Source organism: Rosa rugosa, chromosome 2 (assembly GCF_958449725.1).
Source record: "Rosa rugosa chromosome 2, drRosRugo1.1, whole genome shotgun sequence".
NCBI classification, from domain to species: domain Eukaryota; kingdom Viridiplantae; phylum Streptophyta; class Magnoliopsida; order Rosales; family Rosaceae; genus Rosa; species Rosa rugosa.
This window is the reverse complement of record NC_084821.1, coordinates 68,123,250-68,141,536: the sequence shown is the minus strand read 5'-3', so window position 1 is coordinate 68,141,536 and position 18,287 is coordinate 68,123,250. Positions and strand designations below refer to the sequence as shown.

At 37.7% G+C, this 18,287-nt stretch overlaps 2 long non-coding RNA genes across 2 annotated transcripts; one reads left to right on the top strand and one right to left on the bottom strand.

Annotated features, from left to right (window-relative positions):
• Positions 1-2,648: 2,648 nt before the first annotated feature.
• LOC133728214 (uncharacterized) lies at positions 2,649-5,284 on the top strand. Its single transcript, XR_009855685.1, has 3 exons — positions 2,649-3,331; positions 4,059-4,133; positions 5,072-5,284. It is a non-coding gene; the product is annotated as an uncharacterized LOC133728214 (long non-coding RNA).
• A 12,030-nt stretch (positions 5,285-17,314) lies between these two features.
• Positions 17,315-17,975, bottom strand: LOC133734491 (uncharacterized). Its single transcript, XR_009858345.1, has 2 exons — positions 17,884-17,975; positions 17,315-17,583 (listed from the first exon to the last, which is right to left on the bottom strand). It is a non-coding gene; the product is annotated as an uncharacterized LOC133734491 (long non-coding RNA).
• Between the last annotated feature and the right edge of the window lie 312 nt (positions 17,976-18,287).

Below are 18,287 nucleotides of genomic sequence, written 5' to 3'. Positions count from 1 at the left end.
TATATATATATATATATATATATATATATATATATATATATATATATATATATATATACGTAATCACCTACACAAGAGTGACTACTAATACCATCTATAGTTCACATGCAATAAAAACAAGAAATTCATTTTTATACTTAAATTCATTTTCCTTACCTGTGAGTAGTAGCCCTATGAACCGTAGTCGATCAAGTTCATATTATTTCAAAACAAATCTTTATTTTCTTAAAACAATTTTCCACACCTTTATAATTCAATATAAATCACTAAATTTCGGTTCATGAAGGAACCATGTGCGATTTTACTCACCTCTAATCCAGCTGCATCTTCTTAACAGCTCAACAACAATTTCACAAATTGTCCGCCAAATCGATCCGTCAATCACCTAATCCAACACGATCTTAACTTAGCAATTTATTCAAAAACCACACAAATACAACAATCCAACGGTTGGATTCTAAATTAATGATGATCTAACGGTCGGATCGAAATTACGCGATGATCTAACGGTCAGATCCTCACGGATTGCCCTTAGGATCATCCTCCAAAATTATCACGAAGATCCAACGGTCGGATCTTCCTGAATCATCCTTACAAACATCTCCACAAATTTATACGAAAATCCGACGGACGGATTCTCACGAATCGCCTCCCTAATCACTGTTTTGCATTTATACGAAGATCCAACGGTCGGATCTTCGCCCATGACCACACAAAGTCACTGGGACAGTCATAAGATCATCATATCAAAACTACAAGTCCATCTGACGGTCCTAACTTCACATATCACAAATCTAACGATCGAAATCGATCGAAACTTAAAAATTCATAACTTAATCATACGATATCCAAAAATTGCATATAATATATCAAGATGATCGTATTGAAATATAGAATCTAAAAATGCACAGAAACTATATTTTTGACCCCCGGAGGTGGCCGGAAAGGGCCGCCGGAATTAGTGGCAGAGCCGCCGCCGACCACCGCCAATGGTGTCGGGGCCGGTCTGCTCCTCTTCCTCTCATCATGCTTAACAACTTTCATAACTACCATGTAAGCTGAAAATGACCGGAAGTGGTTGAAATTACCTAAAACAGTCGAGGTGGCCGGAAAATTTCCAGAATCCGGCGAAATTTGCAGAATCCGTCAAGGCTTGATTTCGACGTCAAAACTTCAATTTCAGGCTTCGATCCCTTCTAGAGAGTTGTTAAGAAACTCAAGGTGAACTCATTGGTTCAAGAATCACAGAAAAATATGGTCTGTAGCTCGAGATATACCGATCGAAAGCTTCGGTGGTCGGAAAAATTCCAGAATCCGGCGAGCTTGAGTTTCGACGTAAAAACTTCAACGAAACGCTTCGATTCCTTCTGGAGAGTTGTTTAGAACTTCAAGAAGAACTCACTAAGCCAATAATCACATAAAGAGGTGGTCTGTAACTCGAGATACACTGATCGAAGGGTTGTTTGTCGATCTAAACCAGTCGAGCTCCGATGAACGTGAAATCGTTCTACCCAGGTCTGGTCCTTCTTGGTGCTTGTTCAGAAAGTTGAGGCGAGCTCGTGGATGAAGTTTGGTGAGGATTGATGGCCGGTAGCTTGAGATATCAAGCTTGGAACCAAAATGAGCTCAAACCGGCCTCGTGTTCCACCGTCGTGTACGGTTCAAGAGCCGGCGAAAGGCTACCACCGGCAGCTGCGCAAGGAAGAAGCGAAGGCGTGGGACGTGGTCTAGGGTCGATCGATGGCCTATGGAGCGAGAACGAGCTTGGAGAAGTTTGCTCTGTTCTTGGATTCGTTTCGGCCGAGAGAGAGAATGATTTCGGATGATTATTTTCTCTTTCTTCAATTATGCTATGGCGTGGTCAATGGCAAAAGAACGGGGCACACCGAATTATGAGTAATCATGAAATGTAAAGTATTGCAATCATGAAAAGTAAAGCACCGGTAATCATAGTTAATCATGCTTTGCTTTGATTAAAAATCGCAGTTATTACAACATATTGCTATATAACTCCTAAGCTTATAGTAAGGGAATTCAGTGCTAAAATAGTAAAATTCAAGCGCAGATGAAACAGATATTTCAATTTCTTTGGTTAGTTTACAAATTCCATAATACTTTTAGGCATCATATTGAAACAGATATTACAACAAACATATATAATTTATGACAATGTATATCCTTAAATTTGTGATCATGCTACCATAATGCAATCATGTCACTAGTACTCTTGTTGCTGGCTTCATTGCACTTTTCTTCTTGTAATAACCTCGATTTTCAATCGAGCAATACTTGGCGGCAGTTTTATTCAATGAAGTATTCATTTAAATTTGGTAGAAAATAAAATTACGTCAAATCTCAATTGTTAATTTCGTAGCAAGGATTAATCAAATTACACTACATTAATCATTGCTGTACCTCATTTTTTCTGGTTTTATCACAAATTATAGTGGCAAATACTTTGTTTAAAAAAAAGATTGAGGTGCTCTCCGTGTTTCAAGCAATAAGAGAGGTAGTGCGACACTAGTTGTTTTATACTCTACATGTTGATAGATGGTGGTGTACCAGCTCCAGAAGAAAAGAAAGAAAATTCGTTTTTTTTTTTCTCTCTCTCGGCCGAACCCAGGGAGCTGAAGATTTTTCTCCAAGCTTGTTCTCTCTCCACAAGCCATCAATCGATTCCAAGTCACGTCCCACGCCTTCGTCTCTTCCTTGCGCAGCTGTCTGTGGCAATCTTACGCCCTGGAACGACAGGCAGCGGCGGCGGAGAGCCGGTTTGTTTAAAACCCCGTTTTAGTTCCAATCGAGATATCTCACGCTACCGGCCACCGATCCTTGCAAAACTTTATCCTCGTGCTTGCCTCAACCCCCTGAAGCCCACAGAAGCAGCGTTGCACGGCGACGCATCCCGTAGCAGCAACTACAAGTCAACCCCGCCAAGAACGAAACCGGAGCTATCGATCCAAATATCTCGAGCTACAGACCATATTTTTCTGTGATTCTTGAACCAGTGAGTTATTCTTGAGTTTCTTAACAACTCTTCAGAAGGAATCGAAGCCTTAAATTGAAGTTTTGACGTCGAAATCGAGCCTTGCCGGATTCTGCAAAATTCTGGAATTTTTCCGACCACCGAAGCTTTCGATCGGTATATCTCGAGCTACAGAATATATTTTTCTGTGATTCTTGAACCAGTGTGTTCTTCTTGAGTTTCTTAACAACTCTTCAGAAGGAATCGAAGCCTTAAATTGACGTTTTTACGTCGAATTGGAGCTCGCCGTTTTCTGCAGTTTCTCGCCGGATTCTGGAAATTTTCCGGTCACCTCGACTGTTCTAGGTAATTTCCGACCACTTCCTTTCGTTTTAAGACTTCATGCTAGTTATGAAAGTGGATCAGCTCGTCATTTGGAACAAGTTTGTAGTTGACGACTTTTGCATCGGAGGTGGTTGACCGGCGTTGGCCGCCGCGTTGACCGCCCACTGACCGCCCCTTGTGGCGGCGCATTCGACCATATTTTGAATTTTTATTATCTAGGCTATGTTCTACGCATCCATATGAGCGTTTTGATATATTACAAGGTTATGTTAGAAAAAGTTGATAAATAGTGGATTTACGTTTTTACGTTACTATTTAACGTTTTTACGTTTTATCTTAAGTTTACGATCTGCGAAGATCTGACCATCGGTTTTACTTCAAATTTAGATATGTTGATCGTATGACTGTCCCGATGACTTTGTGTGGTCACGGGCGAAGATCCGACCGTTGGATCTTCGTATAAATGTGAAATAGTGATTTGGAGGGCGATTCGTGAGAATCTGACCGTCGGATTATAGTATAAATTTGTGGAGATGTTTGTAAGGACGATTCAGGAAGATCTGACCGTTGGATCTTCGTGATAATTTTGGAGGATGTTCCTAAGGGCAATCCGTGAGGATCTGACCGTTAGATCATCGCGTAATTTCGATCCGACCGTTGGATCATCATTAATTTAGAATCCGACCGTTGGATTGTTGTATATGTGTGGTTTATGAATGATTGCTAAGTTAAGATCGTATCTGACTAGGTGATTGACGGTTTAAGTTGGTGGACGATTGTGGATCGAATTTTGAGCTGTTAAGAAGACGCAGCTGGATTAGAGGTGAGTAAACCTCACATGGTTCATATTACGAACCGAATATAATTAATTGATTTTTGTCGTAATTGTGTGGAAATTGTTTATGAAATAAAGATTTGTTTTGAAATAATATGAACTTGATCAACTACGGTTCATAGGGCTGCGGCTCACAGGTAAGAAAATGAATTTAAGTATAAAATGAATTTATATTTTTAATGCGTGTGAACTATAGTTGGTATTAATAGACATTCCTGTGCGAATGTCTATGTATATATATTATTTACGTGAAATAATATGTATTGTTGGAGTTGTGAAATATTATGTATTGTTGGAGTTGTGTTGAGTTTATTGTTAAGAAACAATATATTGTGAGGGGTATTGAGTTTATTGTTGAGAAACAATATATTGTGAGGGGTATTGAGTTTATTGTTGAGAAACAATATATTGAGAGAGATGTTGAGTTTTATTGTTGAGGAACAATAAATTGTTGTGATCTGTGGAGATCAATAGGTCACGGGGTGACCATGGCATACTATCAGCGACCCACGCTCTCGCGCCGGGTAGGTGGAACTGATAGTATTAAATCGTGAACCACGCTCTCGCGCCGGGTAGGTGGAAACGATCAGTTAGAGCTCTAGTCTGTCTGCCAATTGTTGAGTGGTGTTGTGAGGGAATTGTTGAGGTTACTTGAGACTGTGAGTGGTCATGTATGAGTGATGTTGAGGTTACTTGAGACTGTGAGGGGTCTTATGTGAGAAGTGTTGAGGATACTTGAGTCTTTTAAGAATGAGTTCTTAAAAGAGAGCCTCAAGAGTATCCTTCCTTTTATGGTGATTGTGTTGAGTTATATTAATTGTAAAGAAATAAATCAACAATTCTTTCTTGTTTACTCATACTGGCTGTAAAAAGCTTACCGGGTTTTGTGTTGTTGCAACTCCCGGTACACTATTCAAATTGTGTAGCGGGTAATCCTACAGGACAGGAGAACCAGGACGGTGATCGTGCGGTTAGAGCAATTGTTAGAGTTTTACAGCAATTGTAAGTTGTGAGGTGTGTTATGCTCATTTGAGCTTTACAATATATTGTGAGAGTGAATTGTAATAATGAACTCGAAGTTTCGAGATTTGGATTTTGTAATTGTAATTATTCAGGTTTCGGATTTGAATTTTATTATTCAAAATTCGGGGTGTGACACTTCTTATTACCTATACCCAGTTCACACTGTTCTCAACCCTCTATTTGTTGTAGAACTCAATTATTCAATTCCAAAAATAATACTCAAACCTGCAGTCAAAAAATAAATATCATGTGTACCTCGTCTATATAAAACAAGCAAAGAACAAGAAAATATACACGAGGAAAAATGAAAGCAACAGTGGATGTGGCATTCGAGGCAAGGGGGAGTATAGATTACCTGTTCTTGCCGCTCATTATTCTGCGCGCATATCAATCATGCGGCTTCTTATGGAGTTTACGTGTCGGTGGTGACTTCTAAGTATTTCGTTAGATGCAATAGTTTGTCATTAAAAAAGAACACATCGCAAAACTATAACGAATATTATAGGCCATTCGATCTCGATCAATTAGACTCCTATACTGTCAATGAATAAAAAAACATGGGGAATATGAAGGCAACAACTAAGAGGCAAGTCTGTCACTGAACAGAATCTCGAAAGGCAAGGCGCATCTGAAAAACAAACAAACAAACCTGTGCTAGGTTGCCAGGCAGTGGATCATGATGATCATCATTTGCCTTAGGAGCCCAGAGGTCTACACTCTCCTGTGATGCACAAGTTGCAATAATAGGCAATTGTGGATGAGGCTTAATTTGCTCTACGAGTCTACGGTACTCTCTATAACACGAACGAGATCAGCTCCGATCCATTCTTCTTCCAGGTATATATGTGGCCTAATGTCTCCCAGTAATGACATAATCATCATCTGGGCCAAACAAACATAGTCCTCTTGAATGTCCGTCATTCCTATGTCCAAAGAAACTTTGTGGCTTGTTTATAGCTTCGGGTACGGCAGAAGATGGTGAGGCACCTCCAAATCCCATATCCTTCTGGAACAAGTAAGTTCATATCATCGTGATAACTCACAAGTAGTTCACTGGAGTTAGAGTAAGCCAACCCAGTGATGATAGTGTAATCCATCTCAATCAAGCTGTCGTATGGGCAAAATATGTCCACAGGTTCATCTTTATAACTTGATGCATATCCCCGCTGTAATTTTCGGATGTCGTAGACACGAGCATATACATCAGTACCTCCGATCCTGTGCAAAAGTAATTAGGATTCCTTGGATTTATTACTATATCATGCAACGCCATGTGATGATTGTGATCTATGTACGTAGTACTTTCCTCTTGCCAGTCGGGGAGCATTGGAGTAGCCTTCTAGCACAATTGCTTCGCAGATCAAACTGCAAAAGAAAAGATTATGAGAGTGGAACAATGAAACGGGTAGATCTGCAACCCTCGATCATCCCATCCCAGTTCAAAGTTTAATTATGATTTTGCTTGATCCTCTCAAACCCTCGACTCGGCAAGCACTTAAACCCCCATCGCCCATTTTAATTAAACAGTGGAACATAAACCAGAGTCTCAATACTCTTTAGCACTATAAATAACCCCGATAAACTTCAACCCTTAGAGAATATATAATTAGTTAAGAACATCTATATGTAAGCATATCATGAACTTTTGCATACCTGTGACCTGTCTAACAAAGTCATCGCCACCACAGGTGTAAAGTATATGGGGATTCCCAGCCTCGACGGCCAGACTACAAGTATCACAACAATGGTACATCCCCAAGTCTTTTGTACGAACTTGACCATCCTCCAAGACCTCTCCTAACCTCACCTATAATGATCAATGCACTTATGCACATCTATTTAACACAATAATGAAGAACATTATGACTAGTAAATAATATGTGAAATCAATTTTGACTTAATATTGCTTAATCCAACTCAACAAAAGGTACAGCAACAAAATTTTCTCTATTCTAAGTAAAGTTTCTTTTTTTTTTTGGTTACATCAACTTTTTTGAATCAAACTCAAATCGGGTGTTAATATATCCATGCATCACAAACCAAAATAGGCTGTACATACCTTTCTACTGTCATCTATAGACAGACAAAAAGATAGTGGTAGGACCCACAATGCATGTTACATAGAAAATAGACATACGCATTATACATTCAAATATGTAGACATAGCGGGAATCCTCTTTTGATATGACTCTAGAGGTGCTAGAGACACAACCGTGCACTCAAAGTGCATAGCTTCCTAACAAAGGCAATTATTGTAAAAAGACTGAACTAAAAACATAGTATAGGCCTAAGGGACCCAGCCCAAAACGTAACCTAAGGGAGAGTTCCCACTCAAAGTTCATAAATCTTGGGTTGGCCCAAGTCCAGTCTCCATTTGTATCCTGACCGTCGCACGTCACAGCTCTGGTATAGCTCTACCCCGATCTACGCCACTGCGACCCACATTGCCACCACTCACACCGCCACAGAATAGCAGCACCCCACGACCCATGCGGCCGTCGACCAGGCCCTACCATTCTGTTCAGCACGACAAACGCGCCGTAGAAACTTTCACATACTATAGAACAAAAAAAAAACTTGAGAAGAATGTCACGCACTATTTTTTATGTTAATGAATCATGCGTACCCCATGCTTGAAGATTTGGTGTGAACACTAATGTAAGATTGACATGACAATATCTATCAAATATATCATACTTATCGTGGCGTCAAAACCAAATATAAAGAAAAATTCATTCGATCATCGCCTGAAATATAAATGAGTGAAATATTGGAAGAAACTTAAAATAGCTATGATTTCATTGCACATAAATTAGTTTGCTAGCAACTCTACATGAATTGCAATGAGATCTCAGCTTCACAAATAGAACCAATTAGCCAGTTTGTGGCATGCCACAAGGTTTGAAGTTCGATCCTACAATGCCATAAACATTTATTTTGAAGTCAAAGAAATTGTTGATGCAACGTTTTTTCGGTTTACGTGCTATAGGTTGTTGCCGGGAATTTTATAGTGGCGTTTTCAAACCATAATCGACCTGGTTACTTCTTGGATGGGGGCTCCGAGTCCGACCAATCTCGTGACTATGGGTGGATTGATCAATAACAATAGTGGAATGCTTGGAATGGTTGAACATCAAATTGTATACAGCCACAGCAAGGGCAAGAACCACCGCCCAATGAGTCAACAACAATTGAGGAGCCAGCAGAATAGGAGCCTAGACCAACAAGAGAGGAGACCAACTGGCTTGAGTGTTTAGGAATTTGTGAGTGTAATCATTTGATTCAGTGGTAGACTGGTAGTACTGAACAAGTAACGATCAACAATATTGCAGAAATGATCTACACATTAGGACCTACACATTAGGGAAGAATGAGAAAGGTTGGAGCTTTATATAGAATGATAGAACAGTATCGAGGAAGAAGTAAAAATTCATGAGGCCAAGCTTGGGAAGACCTCTTAATTGGCAGGATCTCATCAGCTTCTCTATTTTGTTGGGATTTTTTGTTTATTTATAAGCTTGGGTCTATTTTGGGTGCTGATATATTGGATAGTTTTCTTTGCATGATTAGTAGGGTTCAGGCATAGAAAGGATGTTATGAAAACCTTAATTTTTACTTTGCAATTCATGTCATATTGTATCCTTATAGCTGTATCATGTGAGTTAAAGCCAGCCTTTGATCTTTCTGCTTGCATTTGATTCCTTCTCTAGCCTCCCACCCAATCTTCTTTTATGGAGTAATGAAAACTTTATGACCTCACTGTTTTTGTTAGTCTTTTACAGCTGGCATCGATCCGATATATAATTGTTCTTTTCCTGGTCTCTGTATATCTGATTTAGCACCACCTAAAACTTTCTGAGATTTAGAAAAAAATTTAGAAGAGAAATAGAAAGAACAAAGAGATAAAAATAAAGAGAAGAAGAAATTGATATATAGAACAGGGATATCAGACAGGCAGACATCATAAGAGGTCCAGCAGAAAATAATATCAGACAGGCAGACATCATAAGAGGTCCAGCAGAAAATAATTACAGGTACAAAAGAGGGAGACTGCAAGAAGAAATCAGGGTTTAATTCAACGGCCCCAAATCTTCTTTCTTCTGTTTCTTCAAAGAAGAATCAGGGTTTAAAACTTTCTGGTCTATACTCCTTCAGTAAACCAACATCTCGGCTACGAATTGGGAATAGAGATTTGGGGCCGTTGAGTTAAAGCCTCCTAGGATATTAAAGTCAAACAAGAGCGCTTTTCAGGGTTTTGAATCACTACCAACAATTGTTCAGGAAAACTAATTGATCTTCTGTACCATTCTCTGGCGGTCATAGATTTCTTAAATTTTATTTTGCTAATCAACACACTGATTAACCAGAAATTGTATGGGCCGTTATTGGATGATGAGCACGGGCTGTTAAAAACCAACAATTGTAGTTTGTTTTTAACTAACGAATTGATATTTGTTTGTTGTCTTAACAAGTTCGCCTCTTTTTGATCTGAAATTGTGATTTTCCCAATGTTTGATGGCATGGTTTGTTGATCTGCTGTCTTTGTCATCTAAGATTTAGTCACTTTCATTTCATAATGCCTGGATAGTCAACCAAAATAGAAACGTAAAACAAACCATGATTAAAAGGAGGAGCTTTGATGTTGCTTAAATGAATACGTACTACATAAACGAAGGTCTTATTGAACGTTTGAATTTGAATTTACTGTCATCTATTTATGTGGTTTTCTATGGCATCAGATAAATTTGCATGGTCTGTTTGATTTTGCATTTAATCTTATAAATATTATTTTTATGTCCAATTTGTTCTGATTCATTTTTCTTTCAGGTTTTTCTTATTGCTACTGGAAGTTTCTGTGTTGAAGGTATGTAGTTTTATTTGCAGTTAGGTTATCTCCTTTTCCTTCTACTCTTTGACAGCCATTCCTAACTTCCTTTTTCGATTGATATTAAATATCCTAACTGTTTTTCTTTATCAGCTCAGTTCTCAGCTCATCCAAACAGTTCATAAATTTTCTGCTCTCTAGAGGTTTCTAATCCCCTTCAGGATACTTTTTAGGAAACTCTTTTGGTGCTTCGTTTTTAAATTTGTCATGGGTATTGTTTCATTTTGAACCAGAGAATTAGGTAGATCGTGATGTTTATTGCTCTGAGCAGTCTTTCACTGGCTAAAGATTATTGATAGCTAATACTGTAGACCTTAGGGCATAAGTTAACTTAATGTCTTATCTCTCAATGCTTTGGCCCTGAATTTTTATTGGAATTGGTATAACATTCGATCATAACTATGAAATTGTGAACCCTAGAAATAAAAGGAAGTGAACAGTGACTTAACTACTCATGTCTACCAGCTTGCTGGCGTCTTCCTGCATAAAATATTTTTTCATAAAATATTGAAAGGATCTTAATAATAGTTGATCAAATAACCATTTGAGATTTGTTTAGTTCTCTTTACTATCAAAGAGGTGCTCATCAGTTTTTGGTTTTCATTGTGGTAATTTCAGTGTTCTGCATCTGCTTGGATTCTCAACAGACAAAAAGATCAGTTAAGAACACTGGTCTGATTTCTAAGGTCTGGATTACTGCCTTTTGCATTCTTGGTAAGTATTACTATTTACTCCAACTAATTCTGTGCATCTTTATGAGTTTACCATATGGATCAGAACATCATTATCTCCATTTTATTCTTGACCCCTAAATGGCAATAAAAATTAATTACTAACACATATTTAAGATGCTGGAGGGAGAATTAGGAATGACAATGGGGAGGGTAGGGTCAAGGGATTAAATTACCATCCTCATACCCGATTTCATTCTCCATCCCCTTACCCGCCCCAATCCCCGTAATAAGATACTGGGGATTCCCCGTCCCCGTCTCCATTGAGGATTATGTTCCCGTACCGGCCCCAATCCCCGTTAACAATATTACTAATTTATTATATAAAAATTTATACAAATAATTATGGATTGTAAAATATGAAGTTAAAATCAAACATCAAAATAAAATAAATTTCTTATTTCAATCAAGGAAAATTGACATGTTAATAAAGATCTTTTATTAAAAGAATCTTCCTTTTTTTTTAACATATTCATTAACATAATAATATCAAAAATATATATATGATAAATAATATATATACAGATTTTATCCAGAGCGGAGCTCCACTTTGAAATTAACATGTGAAGTGCAAGTTTTGGGTCATTTTTCGGTCGCATATCCACATCTCGACCGTTCAGTTTTTAGGTACTAGTGTATAGATCATCTATGCAAATTTTCAGCCAAATTGATGATCGTTAAGGTATCTAACTCGCTTAAACCAATGGACGAACTGAATCTGTCAACCTGAAGCGTACTAGCTTTAAGGCAATTGTCAATGTCCTAACGATCATCATTTTAACTGAAAATTTGCAGAGACGATTTATACACTAGTACCTAAAAACTGAACGGTCGAGATGTGGATATGCGACCAAAAAGTGACCCAAAAATCGAATTTCACACGTTAATTTTCAAAGCGGAGCTCCGCTCTGGATAGGATATGAATATATATATATATATATATATATATATATATATATATATATATATATATATATATTTCAGATAATTCTTATTGGGTGGGTATGGGTATGGGGATCAAAACACCATCCCCGCCCCGTACCCGATTTCATAATTTGAATACTGGGGATCCCCATCCCCGTTACCCGATTTCCCCCAAATTTCTCCTCGTTAGGGTCGAATACCCGATGGGTACCCTACCCGATGGAGATTTTTGCCATCCCTAGTAGGGATGGCAATGGGGAGGGTAGGGTAAGGGGATTAAATTACCATCCCCATACCCGACTTCATTCCTTATCCCCTTACCCGCCCCAATCCCCGAAATAAGAAACTGGGGATTCCCCGTCCCCGTCTCCATTGGGGATTAGGTCCCCGTACCCGCCCCGATCCCCGCTAACAATATTACTAATTTATTATATAAAAATTCATACAAATAATTATTGATTGTAAAGTATGAAGTTAAAATCAAACATCAAAATAAAATAAATTCTTTATTTCAATCAAAGAAAAACAAATACAAGTCTCACTTAAAAAAAAAAAAAAAGTTTGCATTCGACAAATTTTTTTTTCAACTGCTTAGTGTAACCTAACAACTTGCTCATTCACTCCAACAAGGTGAATTGAATAATATCAAAAATATATTGACAGAATTTTAATATTGACAAAAATATGAAGTTTACATAAATATTTGTTTATAGAAAATATCATATATATATATATTAGATAATTCTTATTGGGTGGGTATGGGGATCAAAATACCATCCCCACCCCATACCCAATTTCAGAATTCGAATACTGAGGATTTCCATCCCCGTTACCCGATTTTCCCCGAATTTCTCCCCGTTAGGGTCGAATACCCGATGGGTACCCTACCCGATGGGGATTATTGCCATCCCTAATTATGATTCTATACTATTCCTAATTGGAATATACTTCATGTAATAGTTTATTTTTTTAATTTGATCAATTATGTTCTCTGTATACTAAATACCTTATCATAAGGCGTTTTGTAATATAAACTTTCTCAAAAATAATAATAACAATAAAAGTTAACACCAATTACATTGGTCTCGTTTACAAATTTTTATGGATTGAACTCCTAGTTTTATGTTCTTCTAAAAAAAAAAAAATTATAAGTTGAAGGATATTCAATTTATGTGAACCTTATCAAACTAGGATTACTTTCCATTGTTGTAATAGGAGAAGATTGTACTAGATTCCTATTCTTAATTAGAATAGGATTCCTTGTACTTAATGGTTTTGTAGAGGATTCTCTCTACTATTCTCTTGCATCCTTTATTCTTAAACATTATAAAAGTTCTCCTAGTTAAGATTGAACTAAAACTCCTACGGATTGATTGTATTCAAGCAGCATCGATCAACAATGGAGAAGAAAGACAAGAATACGACTCGTTCAGGTGATGTTGACCATCATGAAAATGATGGTGGGAGTTATCATGACCAATATTCCGAGCTTTTGGAAGTGCCGATCGAGTATTTGAAAGCAGTTGAATGGAAGGTTGTCGTTGAATTAGAAGATGTTTTCAAATCTAATGAACTTGATCAGGAGAAATTGAAGGCCGTGGAGACCCTAAAGGCTCGACTATTCAATCTTCATAACGTGAACATACTTGAAGATGTTTATCTTTTCAGTTCTATTGTGCAGCTAGAGATGATTACACAAAAGGGGTGGCTGACAATGATGAAGAGACAAAACAGGGAGGCAGCAGAAAAAAATTATCAACAGTACGTAGGATCTCCAATCCAGTCTACAATGAAATTATTTGAGGAGGAGGATATTGATATTTCTGTGCTGGTGGGTTGGGCAAGCACACAACTTGAGAAGATTAAAGCCTACAATTCAAAAAGATTAGGTTTACTGGAAGTTGAGAACTTGAACGGGGTGACGTTGCAGGAGTTGGGCAATCACTACTCAAGTATCTACAAAGGAATAAGGAGTTTGAACATGAAAATTGACATTTTGAGATTTCACTTGACCCAGCGGCAGCGTGGTCTCAAGACTAATTTGGTGGACAGATTTTTGGCATCGGTGGAAGGTGAACTCCGGCAATATGAGGAGGAACTAGGGACTACCAGGTCCAAACTGTTTGAATTAGCGAGGAAGAAAACCGATGTGAATAGAACTTTTATGTCTGCGCTCTTGAAGACATCTATCTTGGGTAAGAGACTGGTGCTTTGGATAAAGAGATACAATAAGCCTCATAACATTAGGAACAATGAGAGAGAAAAAACCCTCTGAGTTTGTTTAGCTAGCTAGCTGTGTTTTTATTTCCCTCCGGACTATGTTATTGTTCTTTTGCTCGTTTCTTTGATCCGCTATAACTGTTCCAGTATAATGTGATATTACTTTTCTTTCAGTTATGAATTCATGTGAGTTTATCCAATCCAAGGTATTCCCCTTCCACTCCTACCTGAAAATAAGGAAATATCAAGTATATAATGTGATATCATACTTTCATTTTGGCCTAAGAAAATATACCTTCCGCAATAAATCCAGGATCCATAATATTATGCTCTGAAGGAACCGGCAGGCTAGGTAGCGTGAACTGCTGGTTAAATGAGTTTGTATACTCCTGCGAAGGCATGGGAACCTCAAGTTGAGAGGTAACTGGACCCTTCTGCTGCTTGAAGTTTAGAAGAGACTTTCCATCATACCCTATAACATGCATCCAGTTTTCATACGCCTTCTCCACCAAACCGTCGACATAGACCTGCAAGAAACAAACCATTCACTGTTCTCTCAGATTTCATCTCTGACAGTCTACAAACGAATAAAATCTTACATAATATCTATGATCGACACAACTTAACATCAGTTTAGTTGAACTTATCAAACTCAAAGGCTACGACTATGATCCCAAGTCCCAACACGATCCTAAAGTAGAAACTGAAAAGTATATTCAGACACATCAACCAGAAGTTCAGACTATTAAGGTTAATTTGCTTAATCTTGGTGTTCCTTTATAAATTGAATAGCAACTGCATACAAAGTAGATTTTCTCGAATGTGAAAGAGTAACCTGTATGGGTAAAACAGAAGAAACATCCATTAAGTTTATAGGTCAATGACATTGCAGTTCATACCATAAGTTAACCAAAACCGTGAACCATAGAGGACCCCATGAAAACCAAAGAAACCAGAGGGTCGCATACCTTCTGGCTGTCTGAGAGAGAGTCAGCGGAGATATATGTTCATTGGTGATTAACCCACTCAACTCATAGATATTGTTGAAAACAACACCAACACCCCTTGCATCATCAGGATCGTACACATAGAGTTTACCACCTAGAAGACAGGTCTTTGCATGTTGTATAGGACGTCCCACATCTTATTCGACATGCCACTCCCAAGAATCTGTGACAAACGGATAAAAAACTTAGGAACTGCATTGTTTGTATCTCGGTTTGACAAACGAATTCTATATTCTTACATTCCGCAGTCGTAGGAAGTGTTCAACAGAAAGGACTCCGGCCTTATTCAGTCTCTTGTGAAATGACCCATCTTTTCCAATTTTCTCCAATCTCCAAACCTCATCAGTTAGCACAGGTGGGTAGTGTTTCTTGTATACTGTAAAGTAAAAAAAAAAATACAAAGCTTAACTTTTGATTATTATCATTATTTTCCACATGCTCACAAATTGTTCAAAGTTAAACCCAAAATGAAATCCAAATGAATGTTCTAGTCAGCTGAACTCATGTACTTCATATATCTCCAAAGGAAGGACACATGGTAGATCCAAAAACTTCGAAGAACTGATAAGGGTAGAGTAGCTAGCGCCTCTTCAGAGTTATCTACCTTTCCCTTACTATTATCTCTTTTCTTTTGCATCTTTGGCCCTGATTTACGCTTTCCAACTTTTTTGAATGGTTTCTTTTTGCTCACAGGAATATTAGGAAATGGGGGAGAAAGAAAGAGAGAAAGAGGTCTTTATTGAAGTGGCTTTGCACCTGAAATAGTACTAATGAAGATCCAGAAGAATGGGTCTGGGCTTCCATCTGTTTCGGGCACCACGGACTCTGGTTTTGTAACTGGATGGATTTACTCTTCCCCAGAGATCTCGCTTGTCGTCACTGTGACTTTTATGTCGCCATTGTCATAAGTTGTTGTACCTTTGAACACATGAAATTTGTTTAACCCCAATGCATGCATATTGAGCATAAAATGAATCAGTATGATACACCAAAATCCAAATCTAAACATATCAAACCAGTAAGGCAGATACACTTAAGTTCATGTCACAGATGCAAAAGGCCATTGTTATGACTCCTAATTTTTATGTTTGTTCAAGCTCTAGCATTTAAAGGGAATTAAGTCCTTTTGCCATCAGTACTATTGAAATTTTTGCATCTTTCCCAACGATATATATGGAAGGAAAATCTAGGACTTAACTAATGTTCTATATAAAAGCATATGTAACTCATATCTAGCCACTACATGATCAAACATTTTTTGCAACACGGATGCGATTAAATTGCATTTCAATACTTGTATACATGGCAACCATGTCTCTGAAATCCTCTCGCTGACTTCGCAGCTTCTCCTTTTCCCTCGCTTGTTCATACTTATGAAAAACATTACAAGTCACAAACTGGTTCTCCCGCTAAAAGGCAGAGTGGAAAACTTTGAACCTCGAGTTACACTTACTTTTCATGCAAGACATTCTCCATATCTTTTAATTCTTCAGGTTGTAGAGTGACATCCACTTTATCTGCTTTCTGACCTCTCAGTAGATCCACCCTTCTAAACTGCTACCAACAACACATGCATGAGTCGTTCCAAACAATGTCCCTGAAGCAATCCTTACTTCGTTCTCTTCAAGTACCTTTGCAACACAGTTCAGAAGAACAATTAGAAAGAAAGAAAAAATTTGAATCAGCAAAAAATGTTAATTAATAGGCTGAAAGAAAGTGTCTATCATTGTACTTGCATGGTATAAAGGCCTTTCAGGCTCCTTTCTCTGCTGTTTTATATGTTCAATGAAATTAGGTGCCTCAACGCCAGTGGGAAGTACTGAAAGGGACCTTAAGTTCAGAAAATTACCTTAAGTTTTAGGAGTTCTCTCAAAACTACCAGGATATGAAACATGGAACTTCACAAGGATACTAAAACAAAATGAAATGGGAAATAAACAAAGATATATATACCTTGAAAGGCTATCTACAGATTCAATACCATCATCTAAAGGTGACAGTACGATGAGCCTAATGACAAACTGAGTCATAGTGAAATTGTTCATACACTACTACTCAATTATTGATACAAACTAGACAGTATACCCGCTCTTTGCTGCGGGAATACAGTTGTTTAAAAGAGGAATTGCTTTTGTAGATGATAATATGGTTGATCTTATAACATAGCAGAATGTTTATGTAAACTAATGAAGAAATTTACAAATTTGATTTTGTTTATGACAGCAACACTTTTTTGCATAAAACCTGCAAAACAGAAACAAATAAACTAATAAAATTAATCTGAACACAAAGTTTATATAGCGAGAATAAAGAGGGAAAAAAAAAAGTATGCATAGTGAACGTACTGTAGTGAAGTTTACGCTTCCTGAGACAAAATAATAATTAAAGAGTATAAATATCTCATTGAAATATCCAATCTTATAAAATGCAGCATCCAAAGATAACCAGCTTGGCCGTTACTCTAGAGCTTTGGTTCGATTAATTATCATTCATTAAAGCTGATTCACATCAGATTACATTAGTTAAGAATCCCTTTTAGTCGTAAAGGGGTTTGAGTTTCTGACTTGTGAGTCATATTACTCAGCAGCAAATTCCTGTTCCTTTCTTAAAAGATTTGCCACAGGATTGGTCAGAGATCAGATCAGAACCTGTAACAGTTATAAAAAGAAGCACAACATCCATACTCAAATAAGATTTTAATCTGAACACAAATTTTAAGTAAAGTTTATATAGCAAGAACAAAAAGGGGGAAAAAAAAAGAAGAAGTATGCATAGTTCTGTACTTAATGCAGAAGGTCAGAATACTCTTGGTGAACCAACTATTGCAAATTTTATACCAATTAAGAAGCCACCTCTTTAATCTCTAGCAACTTCTCATAAAACATAGAGCAAAAAGAGTAGTACTTTAGTTGGAATAATGAATTGGATAATGGAGAAAAAGGGATTACCTCAAATTTGGTGTTCTATATTGCAGCACTCATGGTGAAGTTTACGCTCCCTGAGACAAAATAATAATTACAAAGTATAAGATACATATTAGTTAGGGGTCGTCAACGGGCCGGGCCGGGCTGAGCCCGGCCCATTCATAGCGGGCTTGGGTCGGGCCGGCCGGGCCTTGCTATATTTTTAAATAATAGCGGGCCGGGCTTTATTAAAAATAGACGGATCCAAGCCCGTCCATATAAAGCGGGCTTTTTCGGGCCGGGCCGGGCTTGGCCTTGCGGGCTTTTTTGGGCCGGGCCTTGCGGGCTTTATGTATAAATAAATATTTAAAGACACAAATATTTTTTTTTTTAATCAAGCTTTGGAAATTCATTGGATAATGATCAAATACAATCAAAGATAACATATC